Source organism: Phyllobates terribilis, unplaced genomic scaffold (genome assembly GCF_046119375.1).
Source record: "Phyllobates terribilis strain yellow unplaced genomic scaffold, ASM4611937v1 Scaffold_34__1_contigs__length_13252353, whole genome shotgun sequence".
Lineage (NCBI taxonomy): Eukaryota > Metazoa > Chordata > Amphibia > Anura > Dendrobatidae > Phyllobates > Phyllobates terribilis.
The window spans coordinates 3,235,489-3,256,430 of record NW_027362794.1 but is presented as its reverse complement, the minus strand read 5'-3'; the positions used below and the strand labels follow the sequence as shown (position 1 = coordinate 3,256,430).

The 20,942-nt window shown below is 48.6% G+C and overlaps 10 non-coding genes across 10 annotated transcripts; all 10 read right to left on the bottom strand.

The window, feature by feature from the left end:
- Nucleotides 1-796: 796 nt before the first annotated feature.
- On the bottom strand, nt 797-987 carry LOC141182372 (U2 spliceosomal RNA). Its single transcript, XR_012257744.1, has one exon. It is a non-coding gene; the product is annotated as a U2 spliceosomal RNA (small nuclear RNA).
- Nucleotides 988-2,101: 1,114 nt separating this feature from the next.
- On the bottom strand, nt 2,102-2,292 carry LOC141182370 (U2 spliceosomal RNA). Its single transcript, XR_012257743.1, has one exon. It is a non-coding gene; the product is annotated as a U2 spliceosomal RNA (small nuclear RNA).
- A 1,119-nt stretch (nt 2,293-3,411) lies between these two features.
- Nucleotides 3,412-3,602, bottom strand: LOC141181662 (U2 spliceosomal RNA). The gene has a single exon (XR_012257218.1). It is a non-coding gene; the product is annotated as a U2 spliceosomal RNA (small nuclear RNA).
- Nucleotides 3,603-4,724: 1,122 nt separating this feature from the next.
- LOC141182369 (U2 spliceosomal RNA) lies at nt 4,725-4,915 on the bottom strand. The gene has a single exon (XR_012257742.1). It is a non-coding gene; the product is annotated as a U2 spliceosomal RNA (small nuclear RNA).
- Nucleotides 4,916-6,037: 1,122 nt separating this feature from the next.
- Nucleotides 6,038-6,228, bottom strand: LOC141182367 (U2 spliceosomal RNA). The gene has a single exon (XR_012257740.1). It is a non-coding gene; the product is annotated as a U2 spliceosomal RNA (small nuclear RNA).
- A 1,118-nt stretch (nt 6,229-7,346) lies between these two features.
- On the bottom strand, nt 7,347-7,537 carry LOC141182366 (U2 spliceosomal RNA). The gene has a single exon (XR_012257739.1). It is a non-coding gene; the product is annotated as a U2 spliceosomal RNA (small nuclear RNA).
- An 8,982-nt stretch (nt 7,538-16,519) lies between these two features.
- LOC141182365 (U2 spliceosomal RNA) lies at nt 16,520-16,710 on the bottom strand. The gene has a single exon (XR_012257738.1). It is a non-coding gene; the product is annotated as a U2 spliceosomal RNA (small nuclear RNA).
- A 1,116-nt stretch (nt 16,711-17,826) lies between these two features.
- Nucleotides 17,827-18,017, bottom strand: LOC141182364 (U2 spliceosomal RNA). The gene has a single exon (XR_012257737.1). It is a non-coding gene; the product is annotated as a U2 spliceosomal RNA (small nuclear RNA).
- A 1,118-nt stretch (nt 18,018-19,135) lies between these two features.
- On the bottom strand, nt 19,136-19,326 carry LOC141182363 (U2 spliceosomal RNA). Its single transcript, XR_012257736.1, has one exon. It is a non-coding gene; the product is annotated as a U2 spliceosomal RNA (small nuclear RNA).
- A 1,118-nt stretch (nt 19,327-20,444) lies between these two features.
- On the bottom strand, nt 20,445-20,634 carry LOC141182033 (U2 spliceosomal RNA). Its single transcript, XR_012257526.1, has one exon. It is a non-coding gene; the product is annotated as a U2 spliceosomal RNA (small nuclear RNA).
- Between the last annotated feature and the right edge of the window lie 308 nt (nt 20,635-20,942).

The window sequence follows — 20,942 nt, the reverse complement described above, 5'->3', positions numbered from 1 at the left end:
CTGCTGCTGCTGCTGCTGCTGGCTGTCCAGCAGCAGACTGAAGGTGGCTGCTGCTGTGCGCAGGTATATAAAGGCTCAGAGCCTATTATGTGACACGCGCAGCCAGCGTTCCATTGCCACATTCCGTCTACTGCAGGCGGGATACCTGGATGGCTGAATGTCACTGAGAAGCTCACAGAGACCGCCATAAGCAACAGTTTAAAAGAATGCCACAGACTAATCAACCAAACTTTTTGGGTTGGTTTCTCTTTTATAGTCTGCAGGCATTAAATGAAAGAAGTCAGTGTTCCAGCAGAGGGAGACAACGTTTCAGAAAAGGCATTGTAGCAAACCAAAAAAGAAATTTTAAGCGCAGCAGAGTAACCAGCTCACATACCTGTTAGCTCAGGTGAGTTTAAAAGGCTGCTGTTGATAACAAGGGCATTTGCTAAATAGATGGTGTGTGTGCAACAATATACTGAAAGGTCAATTATATTGTGCAGCTTATCTCACCACCTGTAGTTATTTAGGTGAAAGCTCCAAAATGCTTGCCTAATATGTCTGTTTATCCAAAAGGAAGTATAGAGGGAGAGCTAGATAGATAGCATTGCATTACATTACATGGCAATGCAATGCACAGTTGCTGAAGTTGAACCAAAATGAGCTTGTCATCTGGCTTCTGCAACTTTTAACATGAAAAATCCAATGAGGAGAAGAAAAGCAAAGCCAAAGAGTCCATCCCAAAATCCGACAAACAAGCCAAATGAACAAAAAGCATTGAATTCAATTCTTTCTGATTTTAGAAACTGCATTAAAGAAGGGGTGCACCGGTCCTGGAGATACTGCAATACCAGGTCAATGCGTGGAGTGGACAGAGCAAGCTCTTTTTCCATCTCCCTGTTCTAAAAATCCATTTAATATATGGTCCCCAGATAGGGGACGTATCAGATATTAAACTGATAAGAACAGATACTACACTTGATCTTAGCCAAAAGGCCGAGAAGCGATAACCAGAATTGGTTTCCGACTACGGTGCCACCCAAGGATTCTGAAAAGTCCATTTGTGGAGATGGCCACCTGGACTCCCGTTAAGAAGACATGCTGTCAACCTCTAGATCCCTCACATGCCTGCACTTTTCGGCTTGCTGCTGCTGCAATCCACGCGTTTTAGATCTGCATAACTCCACCTCTTTTAGCACAGTACCCTCAACCCCCGGCTGTTCCCACCCGCCTCAACACCGTTGGAAGGGAGGAGAACCAATTAAGGCGGGGGGGGGGGGTGGAACGAGCAGCTGTCTACCCTTAGCAGGAGGGTTGCTGATTAATTACCTCTCCTGCTGCTGCTGCTGGCTGTCCAGCAGCAGACTGAAGGTGGCTGCTGCTGTGCGCAGGTATATAAAGGCTCAGAGCCTATTATGACACGCGCAGCCAGCGTTCCATTGCCACATTCCGTCTACTGCAGGCGGGATACCTGGATGGCTGAATGTCACTGAGAAGCTCACAGAGACCGCCATAAGCAACAGTTTAAAAGAATGCCACAGACTAATCAACCAAACTTTTTGGGTTGGTTTCTCTTTTATAGTCTGCAGGCATTAAATGAAAGAAGTCAGTGTTCCAGCAGAGGGAGACAACGTTTCAGAAAAGGCATTGTAGCAAACCAAAAAAGAAATTTTAAGCGCAGCAGAGTAACCAGCTCACATACCTGTTAGCTCAGGTGAGTTTAAAAGGCTGCTGTTGATAACAAGGGCATTTGCTAAATAGATGGTGTGTGTGCAACAATATACTGAAAGGTCAATTATATTGTGCAGCTTATCTCACCACCTGTAGTTATTTAGGTGAAAGCTCCAAAATGCTTGCCTAATATGTCTGTTTATCCAAAAGGAAGTATAGAGGGAGAGCTAGATAGATAGCATTGCATTACATTACATGGCAATGCAATGCACAGTTGCTGAAGTTGAACCAAAATGAGCTTGTCATCTGGCTTCTGCAACTTTTAACATGAAAAATCCAATGAGGAGAAGAAAAGCAAAGCCAAAGAGTCCATCCCAAAATCCGACAAACAAGCCAAATGAACAAAAAGCATTGAATTCAATTCTTTCTGATTTTAGAAACTGCATTAAAGAAGGGGTGCACCGGTCCTGGAGATACTGCAATACCAGGTCAATGCGTGGAGTGGACAGAGCAAGCTCTTTTTCCATCTCCCTGTTCTAAAAATCCATTTAATATATGGTCCCCAGATAGGGGACGTATCAGATATTAAACTGATAAGAACAGATACTACACTTGATCTTAGCCAAAAGGCCGAGAAGCGATAACCAGAATTGGTTTCCGACTACGGTGCCACCCAAGGATTCTGAAAAGTCCATTTGTGGAGATGGCCACCTGGACTCCCGTTAAGAAGACATGCTGTCAACCTCTAGATCCCTCACATGCCTGCACTTTTCGGCTTGCTGCTGCTGCAATCCACGCGTTTTAGATCTGCATAACTCCACCTCTTTTAGCACAGTACCCTCAACCCCCGGCTGTTCCCACCCGCCTCAACACCGTTGGAAGGGAGGAGAACCAATTAAGGCGGGGGGGGGGGTGGAACGAGCAGCTGTCTACCCTTAGCAGGAGGGTTGCTGATTAATTACCTCTCCTGCTGCTGCTGCTGCTGCTGGCTGTCCAGCAGCAGACTGAAGGTGGCTGCTGCTGTGCGCAGGTATATAAAGGCTCAGAGCCTATTATGACACGCGCAGCCAGCGTTCCATTGCCACATTCCGTCTACTGCAGGCGGGATACCTGGATGGCTGAATGTCACTGAGAAGCTCACAGAGACCGCCATAAGCAACAGTTTAAAAGAATGCCACAGACTAATCAACCAAACTTTTTGGGTTGGTTTCTCTTTTATAGTCTGCAGGCATTAAATGAAAGAAGTCAGTGTTCCAGCAGAGGGAGACAACGTTTCAGAAAAGGCATTGTAGCAAACCAAAAAAGAAATTTTAAGCGCAGCAGAGTAACCAGCTCACATACCTGTTAGCTCAGGTGAGTTTAAAAGGCTGCTGTTGATAACAAGGGCATTTGCTAAATAGATGGTGTGTGTGCAACAATATACTGAAAGGTCAATTATATTGTGCAGCTTATCTCACCACCTGTAGTTATTTAGGTGAAAGCTCCAAAATGCTTACCTAATATGTCTGTTTATCCAAAAGGAAGTATAGAGGGAGAGCTAGATAGATAGCATTGCATTACATTACATGGCAATGCAATGCACAGTTGCTGAAGTTGAACCAAAATGAGCTTGTCATCTGGCTTCTGCAACTTTTAGCATGAAAAATCCAATGAGGAGAAGAAAAGCAAAGCCAAAGAGTCCATCCCAAAATCCGACAAACAAGCCAAATGAACAAAAAGCATTGAATTCAATTCTTTCTGATTTTAGAAACTGCATTAAAGAAGGGGTGCACCGGTCCTGGAGATACTGCAATACCAGGTCAATGCGTGGAGTGGACAGAGCAAGCTCTTTTTCCATCTCCCTGTTCTAAAAATCCATTTAATATATGGTCCCCAGATAGGGGACGTATCAGATATTAAACTAATAAGAACAGATACTACACTTGATCTTAGCCAAAAGGCCGAGAAGCGATAACCAGAATTGGTTTCCGACTACGGTGCCACCCAAGGATTCTGAAAAGTCCATTTGTGGAGATGGCCACCTGGACTCCCGTTAAGAAGACATGCTGTCAACCTCTAGATCCCTCACATGCCTGCACTTTTCGGCTTGCTGCTGCTGCAATCCACGCGTTTTAGATCTGCATAACTCCACCTCTTTTAGCACAGTACCCTCAACCCCCGGCTGTTCCCACCCGCCTCAACACCGTTGGAAGGGAGGAGAACCAATTAAGGCGGGGGGGGGGGGTGGAACGAGCAGCTGTCTACCCTTAGCAGGAGGGTTGCTGATTAATTACCTCTCCTGCTGCTGCTGCTGCTGCTGGCTGTCCAGCAGCAGACTGAAGGTGGCTGCTGCTGTGCGCAGGTATATAAAGGCTCAGAGCCTATTATGTGACACGCGCAGCCAGCGTTCCATTGCCACATTCCGTCTACTGCAGGCGGGATACCTGGATGGCTGAATGTCACTGAGAAGCTCACAGAGACCGCCATAAGCAACAGTTTAAAAGAATGCCACAGACTAATCAACCAAACTTTTTGGGTTGGTTTCTCTTTTATAGTCTGCAGGCATTAAATGAAAGAAGTCAGTGTTCCAGCAGAGGGAGACAACGTTTCAGAAAAGGCATTGTAGCAAACCAAAAAAGAAATTTTAAGCGCAGCAGAGTAACCAGCTCACATACCTGTTAGCTCAGGTGAGTTTAAAAGGCTGCTGTTGATAACAAGGGCATTTGCTAAATAGATGGTGTGTGTGCAACAATATACTGAAAGGTCAATTATATTGTGCAGCTTATCTCACCACCTGTAGTTATTTAGGTGAAAGCTCCAAAATGCTTGCCTAATATGTCTGTTTATCCAAAAGGAAGTATAGAGGGAGAGCTAGATAGATAGCATTGCATTACATTACATGGCAATGCAATGCACAGTTGCTGAAGTTGAACCAAAATGAGCTTGTCATCTGGCTTCTGCAACTTTTAACATGAAAAATCCAATGAGGAGAAGAAAAGCAAAGCCAAAGAGTCCATCCCAAAATCCGACAAACAAGCCAAATGAACAAAAAGCATTGAATTCAATTCTTTCTGATTTTAGAAACTGCATTAAAGAAGGGGTGCACCGGTCCTGGAGATACTGCAATACCAGGTCAATGCGTGGAGTGGACAGAGCAAGCTCTTTTTCCATCTCCCTGTTCTAAAAATCCATTTAATATATGGTCCCCAGATAGGGGACGTATCAGATATTAAACTGATAAGAACAGATACTACACTTGATCTTAGCCAAAAGGCCGAGAAGCGATAACCAGAATTGGTTTCCGACTACGGTGCCACCCAAGGATTCTGAAAAGTCCATTTGTGGAGATGGCCACCTGGACTCCCGTTAAGAAGACATGCTGTCAACCTCTAGATCCCTCACATGCCTGCACTTTTCGGCTTGCTGCTGCTGCAATCCACGCGTTTTAGATCTGCATAACTCCACCTCTTTTAGCACAGTACCCTCAACCCCCGGCTGTTCCCACCCGCCTCAACACCGTTGGAAGGGAGGAGAACCAATTAAGGCGGGGGGGGGGGGGGTGGAACGAGCAGCTGTCTACCCTTAGCAGGAGGGTTGCTGATTAATTACCTCTCCTGCTGCTGCTGCTGCTGCTGGCTGTCCAGCAGCAGACTGAAGGTGGCTGCTGCTGTGCGCAGGTATATAAAGGCTCAGAGCCTATTATGACACGCGCAGCCAGCGTTCCATTGCCACATTCCGTCTACTGCAGGCGGGATACCTGGATGGCTGAATGTCACTGAGAAGCTCACAGAGACCGCCATAAGCAACAGTTTAAAAGAATGCCACAGACTAATCAACCAAACTTTTTGGGTTGGTTTCTCTTTTATAGTCTGCAGGCATTAAATGAAAGAAGTCAGTGTTCCAGCAGAGGGAGACAACGTTTCAGAAAAGGCATTGTAGCAAACCAAAAAAGAAATTTTAAGCGCAGCAGAGTAAACAGCTCACATACCTGTTAGCTCAGGTGAGTTTAAAAGGCTGCTGTTGATAACAAGGGCATTTGCTAAATAGATGGTGTGTGCGCAACAATATACTGAAAGATCAATTATATTGTGCAGCTTATCTCACCACCTGTAGTTATTTAGGTGAAAGCTCCAAAATGCTTGCCTAATATGTCTGTTTATCCAAAAGGAAGTATAGAGGGAGAGCTAGATAGATAGCATTGCATTACATTACATGGCAATGCAATGCACAGTTGCTGAAGTTGAACCAAAATGAGCTTGTCATCTGGCTTCTGCAACTTTTAACATGAAAAATCCAATGAGGAGAAGAAAAGCAAAGCCAAAGAGTCCATCCCAAAATCCGACAAACAAGCCAAATGAACAAAAAGCATTGAATTCAATTCTTTCTGATTTTAGAAACTGCATTAAAGAAGGGGTGCACCGGTCCTGGAGATACTGCAATACCAGGTCAATGCGTGGAGTGGACAGAGCAAGCTCTTTTTCCATCTCCCTGTTCTAAAAATCCATTTAATATATGGTCCCCAGATAGGGGACGTATCAGATATTAAACTGATAAGAACAGATACTACACTTGATCTTAGCCAAAAGGCCGAGAAGCGATAACCAGAATTGGTTTCCGACTACGGTGCCACCCAAGGATTCTGAAAAGTCCATTTGTGGAGATGGCCACCTGGACTCCCGTTAAGAAGACATGCTGTCAACCTCTAGATCCCTCACATGCCTGCACTTTTCGGCTTGCTGCTGCTGCAATCCACGCGTTTTAGATCTGCATAACTCCACCTCTTTTAGCACAGTACCCTCAACCCCCGGCTGTTCCCACCCGCCTCAACACCGTTGGAAGGGAGGAGAACCAATTAAGGCGGGGGGGGGGGTGGAACGAGCAGCTGTCTACCCTTAGCAGGAGGGTTGCTGATTAATTACCTCTCCTGCTGCTGCTGCTGCTGCTGGCTGTCCAGCAGCAGACTGAAGGTGGCTGCTGCTGTGCGCAGGTATATAAAGGCTCAGAGCCTATTATGACACGCGCAGCCAGCGTTCCTTGCCACATTCCGTCTACTGCAGGCGGGATACCTGGATGGCTGAATGTCACTGAGAAGCTCACAGAGACCGCCATAAGCAACAGTTTAAAAGAATGCCACAGACTAATCAACCAAACTTTTTGGGTTGGTTTCTCTTTTATAGTCTGCAGGCATTAAATGAAAGAAGTCAGTGTTCCAGCAGAGGGAGACAACGTTTCAGAAAAGGCATTGTAGCAAACCAAAAAAGAAATTTTAAGCGCAGCAGAGTAACCAGCTCACATACCTGTTAGCTCAGGTGAGTTTAAAAGGCTGCTGTTGATAACAAGGGCATTTGCTAAATAGATGGTGTGTGTGCAACAATATACTGAAAGGTCAATTATATTGTGCAGCTTATCTCACCACCTGTAGTTATTTAGGTGAAAGCTCCAAAATGCTTGCCTAATATGTCTGTTTATCCAAAAGGAAGTATAGAGGGAGAGCTAGATAGATAGCATTGCATTACATTACATGGCAATGCAATGCACAGTTGCTGAAGTTGAACCAAAATGAGCTTGTCATCTGGCTTCTGCATCTTTTAACATGAAAAATCCAATGAGGAGAAGAAAAGCAAAGCCAAAGAGTCCATCCCAAAATCCGACAAACAAGCCAAATGAACAAAAAGCATTGAATTCAATTCTTTCTGATTTTAGAAACTGCATTAAAGAAGGGGTGCACCGGTCCTGGAGATACTGCAATACCAGGTCAATGCGTGGAGTGGACAGAGCAAGCTCTTTTTCCATCTCCCTGTTCTAAAAATCCATTTAATATATGGTCCCCAGATAGGGGACGTATCAGATATTAAACTGATAAGAACAGATACTACACTTGATCTTAGCCAAAAGGCCGAGAAGCGATAACCAGAATTGGTTTCCGACTACGGTGCCACCCAAGGATTCTGAAAAGTCCATTTGTGGAGATGGCCACCTGGACTCCCGTTAAGAAGACATGCTGTCAACCTCTAGATCCCTCACATGCCTGCACTTTTCGGCTTGCTGCTGCTGCAATCCACGCGTTTTAGATCTGCATAACTCCACCTCTTTTAGCACAGTACCCTCAACCCCCGGCTGTTCCCACCCGCCTCAACACCGTTGGAAGGGAGGAGAACCAATTAAGGCGGGGGGGGGGGGTGGAACGAGCAGCTGTCTACCCTTAGCAGGAGGGTTGCTGATTAATTACCTCTCCTGCTGCTGCTGCTGCTGCTGGCTGTCCAGCAGCAGACTGAAGGTGGCTGCTGCTGTGCGCAGGTATATAAAGGCTCAGAGCCTATTATGACACGCGCAGCCAGCGTTCCATTGCCACATTCCGTCTACTGCAGGCGGGATACCTGGATGGCTGAATGTCACTGAGAAGCTCACAGAGACCGCCATAAGCAACAGTTTAAAAGAATGCCACAGACTAATCAACCAAACTTTTTGGGTTGGTTTCTCTTTTATAGTCTGCAGGCATTAAATGAAAGAAGTCAGTGTTCCAGCAGAGGGAGACAACGTTTCAGAAAAGGCATTGTAGCAAACCAAAAAAGAAATTTTAAGCGCAGCAGAGTAACCAGCTCACATACCTGTTAGCTCAGGTGAGTTTAAAAGGCTGCTGTTGATAACAAGGGCATTTGCTAAATAGATGGTGTGTGTGCAACAATATACTGAAAGGTCAATTATATTGTGCAGCTTATCTCACCACCTGTAGTTATTTAGGTGAAAGCTCCAAAATGCTTGCCTAATATGTCTGTTTATCCAAAAGGAAGTATAGAGGGAGAGCTAGATAGATAGTGACGCGCCCCTGGGCCTGTGTCGCGCTGCGTTGCGCATGCGGGAGCCTACCCGGAGCCGGATCAGTAGAGGGTTGTAGTCTCGTGGCGGTGACCCGGTCCGTGCCCAGGGAGTCAAACTAGACGGCAGTCTATTAGTAGTAAACAGTTGATGACTACGCCACCCGTTGAGTGCAGCCAGGGAGCTGCTGCTGCAGGGCAGACCGCTGAGGCCGGTGGTAGGATTGTGCAGCGTGATAGTATAACCCCCAACGGGAGGGGTATGGCCTCAGGGCAGCCGATGTGGATGATGGGGGTAGCAGGAACCACTCAGAGACGGTACGGTGTAGTTCAGGGTCTTTACTGGTAACAACGATAGACCCTCCCGGAGTACTTGCTAGCAAACGGGGCCTGGTCAGTCTTTGAGCAGATGGGATCTCCCCTGGCCAGGTGTAGTTGTAGGCCTCACAAACTGACTGTACTCTTCTGGCTACCTTGCTAGAAGCTGATGTAAGTAGCCCACGTCCCTGAGTGTACCGTGTGGTGCTCACCCGTATGGCCGGTGACTCGGGGCCTTCTAATGGCTTCCGCTCCACGATGGCGGTGCTGGTCCCACGCGTGTGACCGTGCCTTCGGGCTTCTGGGCCAGAGGACCTGAAATCCCCTGCCTGACGGATTCTGCTGCTGGGTAGAAGTTAGTCCCCACAGCCTCGGACTCCGGGTCCGGTAAAGAATCTTCTTAGTCAGGGCGAGCGCTGCAGCTGCCAGCCCCTGACTCCTTGGAACTCTGCTGTTTCCTATGCTGCTTCTTGTCTCCACTCTCCTTGTCTGACTCTCCCTGCCTCAGCCCCGGGTTTTTACAGGGGAAGCTCTTCCCCTCCCCAGACTGGGCAGGAGGTGTGGCATGCACAGGATCCCTGACCAAAGGACCTCCCACCTGCTCTCAGACATAACATTACATTACTGTGGAAAACCAGACCCCTGGGGTGCCACATTCCCCCCTAGTGAAATTTAGTACTCCGGGACTAAACACATTTAGAAAAACATAACAAAGTATAACAATAACAACACAATAAGAAAAACACATAAGATGGTTGCGGCGTGTCCGCAACCGGGTGCAGTCTTTGAAGAAAAGCAAAGGTGTCCATTTCACCAACACAGGGAGACGTAACCAGGTAGGGGTCTGTCCTACCCCGAGTCCTTAACAATCTCTAGTCCATCCTGGGTTACGCTCCAACTATATACAAGGATTCCCGGTAAATCCACCAAGGTTTCCTAAAAACAACTGGAAACACAAAATTATTCACAAGCAACAATACACAGAAAAACATAAATAAAACAATTTATACACTTTAAATTCTCCAGCGTGCGGGTAACTGGCCTCTAGTGGCCCGAGTGGACCTACGGAGCTGACTGTCTGGCCCTGAACTACAGGGTGTAGGAGCTGTCAAGGGTAAACTGGGCAGCTGTCTACCGGCTCTTTGTCTCACTAGGGGTACGGCAGGCTCACTATAAGCAGAGGGTTGATTCTCCTGTTCTGCTTGTGTGGAGTCTTCTGCCTCCTGGACCGGCTGTTCTTCCAGCTCTACCCGTTGCTCCGTAGGTTCTTGGGATGATGGTTGGAGGAAGGTGAGTACGGGTACCACAACTGCACCATTGACTTGAGTCCAAGACTGAGGGAAGTCCCCGAGCACGGTACTAACCATATCTTCCCGTTCTTCCACGGGTCGATGGTCTTCTTGTTCCTCTTCAGGGTTCCTCAGTTGTTCGGGACACTTCTTCAGGTGGTCCCGGGATACAATGGCTGTGGTTTCCCCTCCGTCTTTACTGATGGTACAGACCTTCGGGTTCTCGTGGCTTGAGGGCAGTACGGTGTACGGGTCCTCCTCCCACTGGTCATCCAACTTGTGGAGCCGTCTTTTCCTCTTCAAGACCTGCTCTCCGGGTACCAGAGGAACAGCGGGAGCATACTGGTTGTAAGTCTTCTCTTGTCTTTCCCTAGCCTGACAGAGACTTCGCTCCACGCTCTCTTGTACTCTCCGGTACTGCTGCTGCCTCTCTGTGTCCCAGTCTGTTTCTGGTGAAGTGTCCTCAGGTGTCAGGACTCCCATTTCCAGGTCAACAGGTAACTTACCAGGTCTCGCCCTCATTAGGTAAGCCGGGGTACAGTTGGTGGAACCTACCGGGATGTGGTTGTATAGGTCCACCAGATCGGGCAACTTCTCAGGCCACAGACTGCGTTCTTCCAGGGGCAATGTTTTTAGCAGATCCATTACCACCTGGTTCATTTTTTCACAAAGTCCATTAGTTTGCGGATGGTAGGGTGTCGTCCTTATCTTCCGGCAGCCATACAGATTGCAGAATTCCTGGAAGACCTCCGCTTCAAAGGCAGGTCCCTGGTCCGTCAGCACTTGGTCCGGGTACCCGTGTGGACGGCAGAAGTGCTGCTGGAAGGCTCTAGCTGCTGTTTGAGCCGTTAAGTCCTTGACGGGGACGACAACCAAGAACCGGGAGTAATGATCCACGATGGTTAACGCGTAGACGTAGCCACTTCTGCTTGGGGTCAGTTTTACATGATCCAAGGCTACCAGTTCCAACGGTTGCCGGGTGACGATGGACTGCAGGGGAGTCTTCTGGCTGGCCCGGTCCTTCCTTCTCAGATTGCACGGGCCACAGTCTCTGCACCACTTCTCGATGGTTCCCCTCATGCCTACCCAGTGGAACCGCTCGCGCAGCAGGAACTCCAGCTTTTTCCACCCGAAGTGTCCAGCTCCGTCGTGGTATGCCTCCATCACCATGGCTGCGTCTCTTCGTGGCACCACTACTTGCCAGAGTAGTTCATGCGTCCGGGAGTTGACCATTCTGCGGCACAACTTCCCCTTGTAAAGGAATAGTCGACTCTTCTCCGCCCATAGTTGTTTGGCTTCCTCCGGAGCGTCTGGTTCAAGTCGAGCCTCCGGCCGAGTCAGCATCTCCTTCACCAGTCGGACGGCAGGGTCGCTGTCTTGCGTTTCCGCCCAGTTGTAGTGGGGTAAGGGGTTCAACGTAGCAGCCTGTTTACCCCTTACCCGGTGGGAATACTGGATAGTCCCATGACGGTGGAACGCAGGGAGTTCAACTTCTTCCAGTCCCTCCGGATCTTCTCCTTCGTCCGGCAGGTTGGGCATCCTGGACAGGGCATCCGCGTTAGTATTGGAGCGTCCTGCCCGGTATTTGATTGTGAACTCGTAGTTGGACAGACGGGCCATCCACCTCTGCTCCAGGGCACCGAGTCTTGCCGTGTCCAGGTGTATCAACGGGTTGTTATCCGTGTATACAGTGAACCGGGAAGAAGCGAGGTAATGCCTAAAGCGCTCGGTGACTGCCCATACCACGGCCAGGAACTCTAGCTTAAATGAGCTGTAATTCTCGGGGTTCCTTTCGGTGGGTCGCAGTTTTCGGCTGGCATAGGAGATCACTCGTTCTCTCCCCTGCTGAATCTGGGATAGTACGGCTCCTAGCCCGATGTTACTGGCGTCGGTGTAGAGGATGAAGGGCTGGCTATAGTCTGGGTACGCCAAGATTTCATCCCCCGTGAGGGCCATCTTCAGCTGGCGGAAGGACTCTTCTTCTAGCTCTTCCCATTTGAAGGGCGGCTTCTGGTTCTTGGCCTTCCGGGACTGGCCTATCAGGAGGTCCTGCATAGGCGCTGCCTTTTTGGTGAAACCGGGAATAAACCTTCGGTAGTAGCCTACCAACCCTAGGAACTGCCGCACTTCTTTTACGCTGGAGGGGCTTGGCCATCCCTTAATTGCGGTGATCTTATCAGGGTCGGGAGCCACTCCGTCAGCGCTCACCACGTGTCCCAGGTATTGCACCTTTGGTTTCAGGAGGTGACACTTGGAGGGTTTCACCTTTAGGCCGTAACTCGCCAGAGCTTCGAACACCTCCGCCAGGTGTTTCAGGTGGTCCTCATAAGTTTTGGAGTATACGATGACATCGTCCAGGTACAACAGGACCGTCTCGAAGTTTCTGTGGCCCAGACAGCACTCCATTAATCGTTGGAAGGTTCCTGGGGCGTTGCAGAGTCCGAACGGCATGCAGGTGAACTCGCTAAGTCCCATCGGGGTGGTGAATGCGGTCTTCTCCCGGTCCGCCTCTGCTACAGGAACCTGCCAGTACCCGCTAGTGAGATCCAAGGTAGAGAAGAAGTTAGCAGATCTTAAAGCAGCCAATGACTCCTCTATCCTTGGTAAGGGGTACGCATCCTTGTGTGTGATACGGTTGATTTTCCGGTAATCTACACACATCCTCATGGTGTTGTCTTTCTTTTTGACTAAAACTAGTGGGGCTGCCCAGGGGCTACAGCTATCCCGGATTACCCCAGCCTCCTTCATGTCTCTAAGCATCCCCTTGGCGTGTTGGTAATGTGCAGGGGGTACAGGTCGATACCTCTCTTTTATGGGAGGATGATCTCCCGTGGGGATGCGGTGTTCTACCCCCTTGACTCGCCCGAAGTCTAACGGGTGTTTACTAAACACTCTCTCATACTCTTGAACCACCCGATAGACTCCTTGTTTCTGATGTGAGGGAGTGGAATCAGTACCCAAATGTAGTTGCTGACACCAGTCCTCCATGTCTTTCTTAGAGCCGTTACCTTCCTCCGGGTGAGATGGAGGCAAGGATTCCACAGATTGTATAGAATTTTGATTAGTGGTATATAATTTGGCTAGCGTGGCATACCGGGGCAGGTACACTTCCCTCTCCCCGATATTTATTATGCGAATGGGCACCCTCCCATGGCGTACATTGACCACCCCCCGTGCTGTCAAAATGGTGGGCCTACTGTCTGAGTAAACTGGTTCTACCATTGCCTGGTAATCTCTTCCTCTCAGACCAATAGCTGCCCGGCACCAAATCATCATTTCACTTTTTGGGGGCATGGCAATAGGAAAAGGGTCACACATTCTTACGCTACCAATCTCACCGCCGGAGAGTTCCACTTGTTGCCGTTGCATCAGTGCCCGGATCTCTTTCTGGAGCACCCGCTGCTCGCCGGAGCTGGCGTTCTTGGCAACCTGCTGTAAAAGGAAAATCACCTCTGCAAGACAATTTTCAATTACGTTAGTTCCTAGAGTTATTTTTGGGTGACTCTCATGTTTATCAATATCTACAATGATCAGTCCCTGTGCGGCCAGTTCGACTCTACCGATTTTGAGGGCCACCTCCTTAAATCCGATCTGTGGCACGGGCTGGCCATTGCTGGCGATGATACTCAAGTCGTCGTCAGGGTAGTGGGTAATATCCGAGTCATTCCAGTACTGCTTGAAGAGCACGTACGGGATGGTGGTGACCTGTGACCCGGTATCCAGTAGGGCACTCATGGGAATGCCATCCAGTACCACAGGCAAGACTGGACGTCCTCCCACATATCTGTCGCGCCAGTTCGATGGGCCTGGTGATCTTTTTCCTGGGGGTTGGCCCTCTACCCCAGGTTGTGCCCGTTTAAAGAACAGTACCTTTCCATATGTCCGGGTTGATTGCAGCGGCGGCAGATGGGTCGTCCGTCCTCGCTGTATCGGTCACTGGGTCTTCCTCTGGCCGGTGGGGTCCTCCTTGGTCGACGCCATGGGATGTCCTCCGGTCCGGATGCCAGCTGGATCTTCCCTGGGGTGGAAACCTGTAAAGACTGCACAGTTCGGGTTAGCGCAGCAACGCTCTTAGCTAGCTCTTGGACCTGATGGTGTAGGTCTGGAGCCGGGTCATTGTCCAAAGCCTGCGCATCAGCTCCCACAGGCCCTGCTGACAAGGGCGCCGCCTCCTGGTAGTAAGTGGTAGTGGGGCGTCTGTGGGTCACAACGCCACCTGGTGCCGGTTCTCGGAGCACCCGGATGGCTCTGTCCTTGAACTGTGCAAAGTCCAGATGGGGATCCTGTAAGGCCATTGCCCGCAACTGGGTTCGGTGGGCATTGCAATATAAACCCTCTATAAATTGTTCAGTCAACAGCCTGTCCTCGTTTCCCACCCCATCAGGGTCGGTCTGCTTTATGGCCCTCAGGGCCTCTTGTAGGTTTAGTGCATAGTCCCTTATACTCTCATGCGCTCGCTGCTTGCACCCGTAGAATCTAAGCTTAATCTCGGCTGAGGTGCGGGTATCAAAGGTGTCCTTCAGCCGGGTTAGTATCCCTGCGACAGTCTTCCTCCCAGGTGGCCAGGATTTTACTTCCCTTTTGGCTGCCCCGGTTAGTTGGGCCACCAGGATGCTCACTTTTTGCTCTTCTGTGAGGGGGTACACCTGGAAGAGGCTATCCAGCTTTTCTCTAAAGTCATGCAGGGTATGTGACTCCCCTGAATACTGGGGTAGCCAAGCTGCTCCCGGGATATAGGGCATGGTGAAGGGCATAACTGCAGCAGCGGTAGCGCTGGCGGGGGTTGGGGCAGTGAAGCTCTCCTCCGTATCCGACATCTTCCTCCCCCCTAGTGGACCGTGGCCTACCTTGCGATGATCCTCTTCCGTAGGCCGCGGCTCCGCAGTGGATCGTCAGGGTTGAGGACCTTCCGTCGCGCTCCTGTGACGTCGGCGTCTGCTGGGCTCCTTCCAGGACCTTACGCAACGTCCGGACGTGAGGCGGGGCTTCAGTTCTCGCGCGCTTTCGGAGTCCACGCCCCTCTTCTTCCCGCGCGGCGTCCCCAAGATGGCGTCCAACGGCGGGAAAACTCCACGGATGGCGGGAAGAAGGCCGAAGATGGCGCCGGATGGCGGGAAACTTCACCGATGGCGGGAAGAAGGTAGAAGATGGCGCCGGATGGCGGGAAACCTCCACGGATAGCGGGAATCTTCACCACTGGTAAGTTTGAACAGTCTTTGCTTTTCAGGCACGCAGTACCCGGTGGTTGCGGGCACGAGATCCTGCCGACTACGCCAAAGTTGACGCGCCCCTGGGCCTGTGTCGCGCTGCGTTGCGCATGCGGGAGCCTACCCGGAGCCGGATCAGTAGAGGGTTGTAGTCTCGTGGCGGTGACCCGGTCCGTGCCCAGGGAGTCAAACTAGACGGCAGTCTATTAGTAGTAAACAGTTGATGACTACGCCACCCGTTGAGTGCAGCCAGGGAGCTGCTGCTGCAGGGCAGACCGCTGAGGCCGGTGGTAGGATTGTGCAGCGTGATAGTATAACCCCCAACGGGAGGGGTATGGCCTCAGGGCAGCCGATGTGGATGATGGGGGTAGCAGGAACCACTCAGAGACGGTACGGTGTAGTTCAGGGTCTTTACTGGTAACAACGATAGACCCTCCCGGAGTACTTGCTAGCAAACGGGGCCTGGTCAGTCTTTGAGCAGATGGGATCTCCCCTGGCCAGGCGTAGTTGTAGGCCTCACAAACTGACTGTACTCTTCTGGCTACCTTGCTAGAAGCTGATGTAAGTAGCCCACGTCCCTGAGTGTACCGTGTGGTGCTCACCCGTATGGCCGGTGACTCGGGGCCTTCTAATGGCTTCCGCTCCACGATGGCGGTGCTGGTCCCACGCGTGTGACCGTGCCTTCGGGCTTCTGGGCCAGAGGACCTGAAATCCCCTGCCTGACGGATTCTGCTGCTGGGTAGAAGTTAGTCCCCACAGCCTCGGACTCCGGGTCCGGTAAAGAATCTTCTTAGTCAGGGCGAGCGCTGCAGCTGCCAGCCCCTGACTCCTTGGAACTCTGCTGTTTCCTATGCTGCTTCTTGTCTCCACTCTCCTTGTCTGACTCTCCCTGCCTCAGCCCCGGGTTTTTACAGGGGAAGCTCTTCCCCTCCCCAGACTGGGCAGGAGGTGTGGCATGCACAGGATCCCTGACCAAAGGACCTCCCACCTGCTCTCAGACATAACATTACATTACTGTGGAAAACCAGACCCCTGGGGTGCCACAATAGCATTGCATTACATTACATGGCAATGCAATGCACAGTTGCTGAAGTTGAACCAAAATGAGCTTGTCATCTGGCTTCTGCAACTTTTAACATGAAAAATCCAATGAGGAGAAGAAAAGCAAAGCCAAAGAGTCCATCCCAAAATCCGACAAACAAGCCAAATGAACAAAAAGCATTGAATTCAATTCTTTCTGATTTTAGAAACTGCATTAAAGAAGGGGTGCACCGGTCCTGGAGATACTGCAATACCAGGTCAATGCGTGGAGTGGACAGAGCAAGCTCTTTTTCCATCTCCCTGTTCTAAAAATCCATTTAATATATGGTCCCCAGATAGGGGACGTATCAGATATTAAACTGATAAGAACAGATACTACACTTGATCTTAGCCAAAAGGCCGAGAAGCGATAACCAGAATTGGTTTCCGACTACGGTGCCACCCAAAGATTCTGAAAAGTCCATTTGTGGAGATGGCCACCTGGACTCCCGTTAAGAAGACATGCTGTCAACCTCTAGATCCCTCACATGCCTGCACTTTTCGGCTTGCTGCTGCTGCAATCCACGCGTTTTAGATCTGCATAACTCCACCTCTTTTAGCACAGTACCCTCAACCCCCGGCTGTTCCCACCCGCCTCAACACCGTTGGAAGGGAGGAGAACCAATTAAGGCGGGGGGGGGGGTGGAACGAGCAGCTGTCTACCCTTAGCAGGAGGGTTGCTGATTAATTACCTCTCCTGCTGCTGCTGCTGCTGGCTGTCCAGCAGCAGACTGAAGGTGGCTGCTGCTGTGCGCAGGTATATAAAGGCTCAGAGCCTATTATGACACGCGCAGCCAGCGTTCCATTGCCACATTCCGTCTACTGCAGGCGGGATACCTGGATGGCTGAATGTCACTGAGAAGCTCACAGAGACCGCCATAAGCAACAGTTTAAAAGAATGCCACAGACTAATCAACCAAACTTTTTGGGTTGGTTTCTCTTTTATAGTCTGCAGGCATTAAATGAAAGAAGTCAGTGTTCCAGCAGAGGGAGACAACGTTTCAGAAAAGGCATTGTAGCAAACCAAAAAAGAAATTTTAAGCGCAGCAGAGTAACCAGCTCACATACCTGTTAGCTCAGGTGAGTTTAAAAGGCTGCTGTTGATAACAAGGGCATTTGCTAAATAGATGGTGTGTGTGCAATAATATACTGAAAGGTCAATTATATTGTGCAGCTTATCTCACCACCTGTAGTTATTTAGGTGAAAGCTCCAAAATGCTTGCCTAATATGTCTGTTTATCCAAAAGGAAGTATAGAGGGAGAGCTAGATAGATAGCATTGCATTACATTACATGGCAATGCAATGCACAGTTGCTGAAGTTGAACCAAAATGAGCTTGTCATCTGGCTTCTGCAACTTTTAACATGAAAAATCCAATGAGGAGAAGAAAAGCAAAGCCAAAGAGTCCATCCCAAAATCCGACAAACAAGCCAAATGAACAAAAAGCATTGAATTCAATTCTTTCTGATTTTAGAAACTGCATTAAAGAAGGGGTGCACCGGTCCTGGAGATACTGCAATACCAGGTCAATGCGTGGAGTGGACAGAGCAAGCTCTTTTTCCATCTCCCTGTTCTAAAAATCCATTTAATATATGGTCCCCAGATAGGGGACGTATCAGATATTAAACTGATAAGAACAGATACTACACTTGATCTTAGCCAAAAGGCCGAGAAGCGATAACCAGAATTGGTTTCCGACTACGGTGCCACCCAAGGATTCTGAAAAGTCCATTTGTGGAGATGGCCACCTGGACTCCCGTTAAGAAGACATGCTGTCAACCTCTAGATCCCTCACATGCCTGCACTTTTCGGCTTGCTGCTGCTGCAATCCACGCGTTTTAGATCTGCATAACTCCACCTCTTTTAGCACAGTACCCTCAACCCCTGGCTGTTCCCACCCGCCTCAACACCGTTGGAAGGGAGGAGAACCAATTAAGGCGGGGGGGGGGTGGAACGAGCAGCTGTCTACCCTTAGCAGGAGGGTTGCTGATTAATTACCTCTCCTGCTGCTGCTGCTGCTGCTGGCTGTCCAGCAGCAGACTGAAGGTGGCTGCTGCTGTGCGCAGGTATATAAAGGCTCAGAGCCTATTATGACACGCGCAGCCAGCGTTCCATTGCCACATTCCGTCTACTGCAGGCGGGATACCTGGATGGCTGAATGTCACTGAGAAGCTCACAGAGACCGCCATAAGCAACAGTTTAAAAGAATGCCACAGACTAATCAACCAAACTTTTTGGGTTGGTTTCTCTTTTATAGTCTGCAGGCATTAAATGAAAGAAGTCAGTGTTCCAGCAGAGGGAGACAACGTTTCAGAAAAGGCATTGTAGCAAACCAAAAAAGAAATTTTAAGCGCAGCAGAGTAACCAGCTCACATACCTGTTAGCTCAGGTGAGTTTAAAAGGCTGCTGTTGATAACAAGGGCATTTGCTAAATAGATGGTGTGTGTGCAACAATATACTGAAAGGTCAATTATATTGTGCAGCTTATCTCACCACCTGTAGTTATTTAGGTGAAAGCTCCAAAATGCTTGCCTAATATGTCTGTTTATCCAAAAGGAAGTATAGAGGGAGAGCTAGATAGATAGCATTGCATTACATTACATGGCAATGCAATGCACAGTTGCTGAAGTTGAACCAAAATGAGCTTGTCATCTGGCTTCTGCAACTTTTAACATGAAAAATCCAATGAGGAGAAGAAAAGCAAAGCCAAAGAGTCCATCCCAAAATCCGACAAACAAGCCAAATGAACAAAAAGCATTGAATTCAATTCTTTCTGATTTTAGAAACTGCATTAAAGAAGGGGTGCACCGGTCCTGGAGATACTGCAATACCAGGTCAATGCGTGGAGTGGACAGAGCAAGCTCTTTTTCCATCTCCCTGTTCTAAAAATCCATTTAATATATGGTCCCCAGATAGGGGACGTATCAGATATTAAACTGATAAGAACAGATACTACACTTGATCTTAGCCAAAAGGCCGAGAAGCGATAACCAGAATTGGTTTCCGACTACGGTGCCACCCAAGGATTCTGAAAAGTCCATTTGTGGAGATGGCCACCTGGACTCCCGTTAAGAAGACATGCTGTCAACCTCTAGATCCCTCACATGCCTGCACTTTTCGGCTTGCTGCTGCTGCAATCCACGCGTTTTAGATCTGCATAACTCCACCTCTTTTAGCACAGTACCCTCAACCCCTGGCTGTTCCCACCCGCCTCAACACCGTTGGAAGGGAGGAGAACCAATTAAGGCGGGGGGGGGGTGGAACGAGCAGCTGTCTACCCTTAGCAGGAGGGTTGCTGATTAATTACCTCTCCTGCTGCTGCTGCTGCTGCTGGCTGTCCAGCAGCAGACTGAAGGTGGCTGCTGCTGTGCGCAGGTATATAAAGGCTCAGAGCCTATTATGACACGCGCAGCCAGCGTTCCATTGCCACATTCCGTCTACTGCAGGCGGGATACCTGGATGGCTGAATGTCACTGAGAAGCTCACAGAGACCGCCATAAGCAGCAGTTTAAAAGAATGCCACAGACTAATCAACCAAACTTTTTGGGTTGGTTTCTCTTTTATAGTCTGCAGGCATTAAATGAAAGAAGTCAGTGTTCCAGCAGAGGGAGACAACGTTTCAGAAAAGGCATTGTAGCAAACCAAAAAAGAAATTTTAAGCGCAGCAGAGTAACCAGCTCACATACCTGTTAGCTCAGGTGAGTTTAAAAGGCTGCTGTTGATAGCAAGGGCATTTGCTAAATAGATGGTGTGTGTGCAACAATATACTGAAAGGTCAATTATATTGTGCAGCTTATCTCACCACCTGTAGTTATTTAGGTGAAAGCTCCAAAATGCTTGCCTAATATGTCTGTTTATCCAAAAGGAAGTATAGAGGGAGAGCTAGATAGATAGCATTGCATTACATTAAATGGCAATGCAATGCACAGTTGCTGAAGTTGAACCAAAATGAGCTTGTCATCTGGCTTCTGCAACTTTTAACATGAAAAATCCAATGAGGAGAAGAAAAGCAAAGCCAAAGAGTCCATCCCAAAATCCGACAAACAAGCCAAATGAACAAAAAGCATTGAATTCAATTCTTTCTGATTTTAGAAACTGCATCAAAGAAGGGGTGCACCGGTCCTGGAGATACTGCAATACCAGGTCAATGCGTGGAGTGAACAGAGCAAGCTCTTTTTCCATCTCCCTGTTCTAAAAATCCATTTAATATATGGTCCCCAGATAGGGGACGTATCAGATATTAAACTGATAAGAACAGATTTTTTTTTTTTAATTTGGCTATCCCCTCACAGGGATAAAACCAGTTTTATTTAAAAATTACACAGATGTACAGAAATAAAAGCAACATTTTACATCATTACAAATTTTTATACATTGTCTCGAAACATACGAGACTTAAAAACATAAATTATTCAAATAGGATAAAAATTTGCATATATTCAAATTAATAAAATGTTACAAAAATTCAAAATGTGTTCCATACATTGACATCCCATTTTAGGGAGATATTTGGATTATTTTTTTTATCTAATAAAAAATATACATACATTTCACTTAAACAAAAACTAAAAACATCATTTAAAGACAATTCATCATGATTAAAA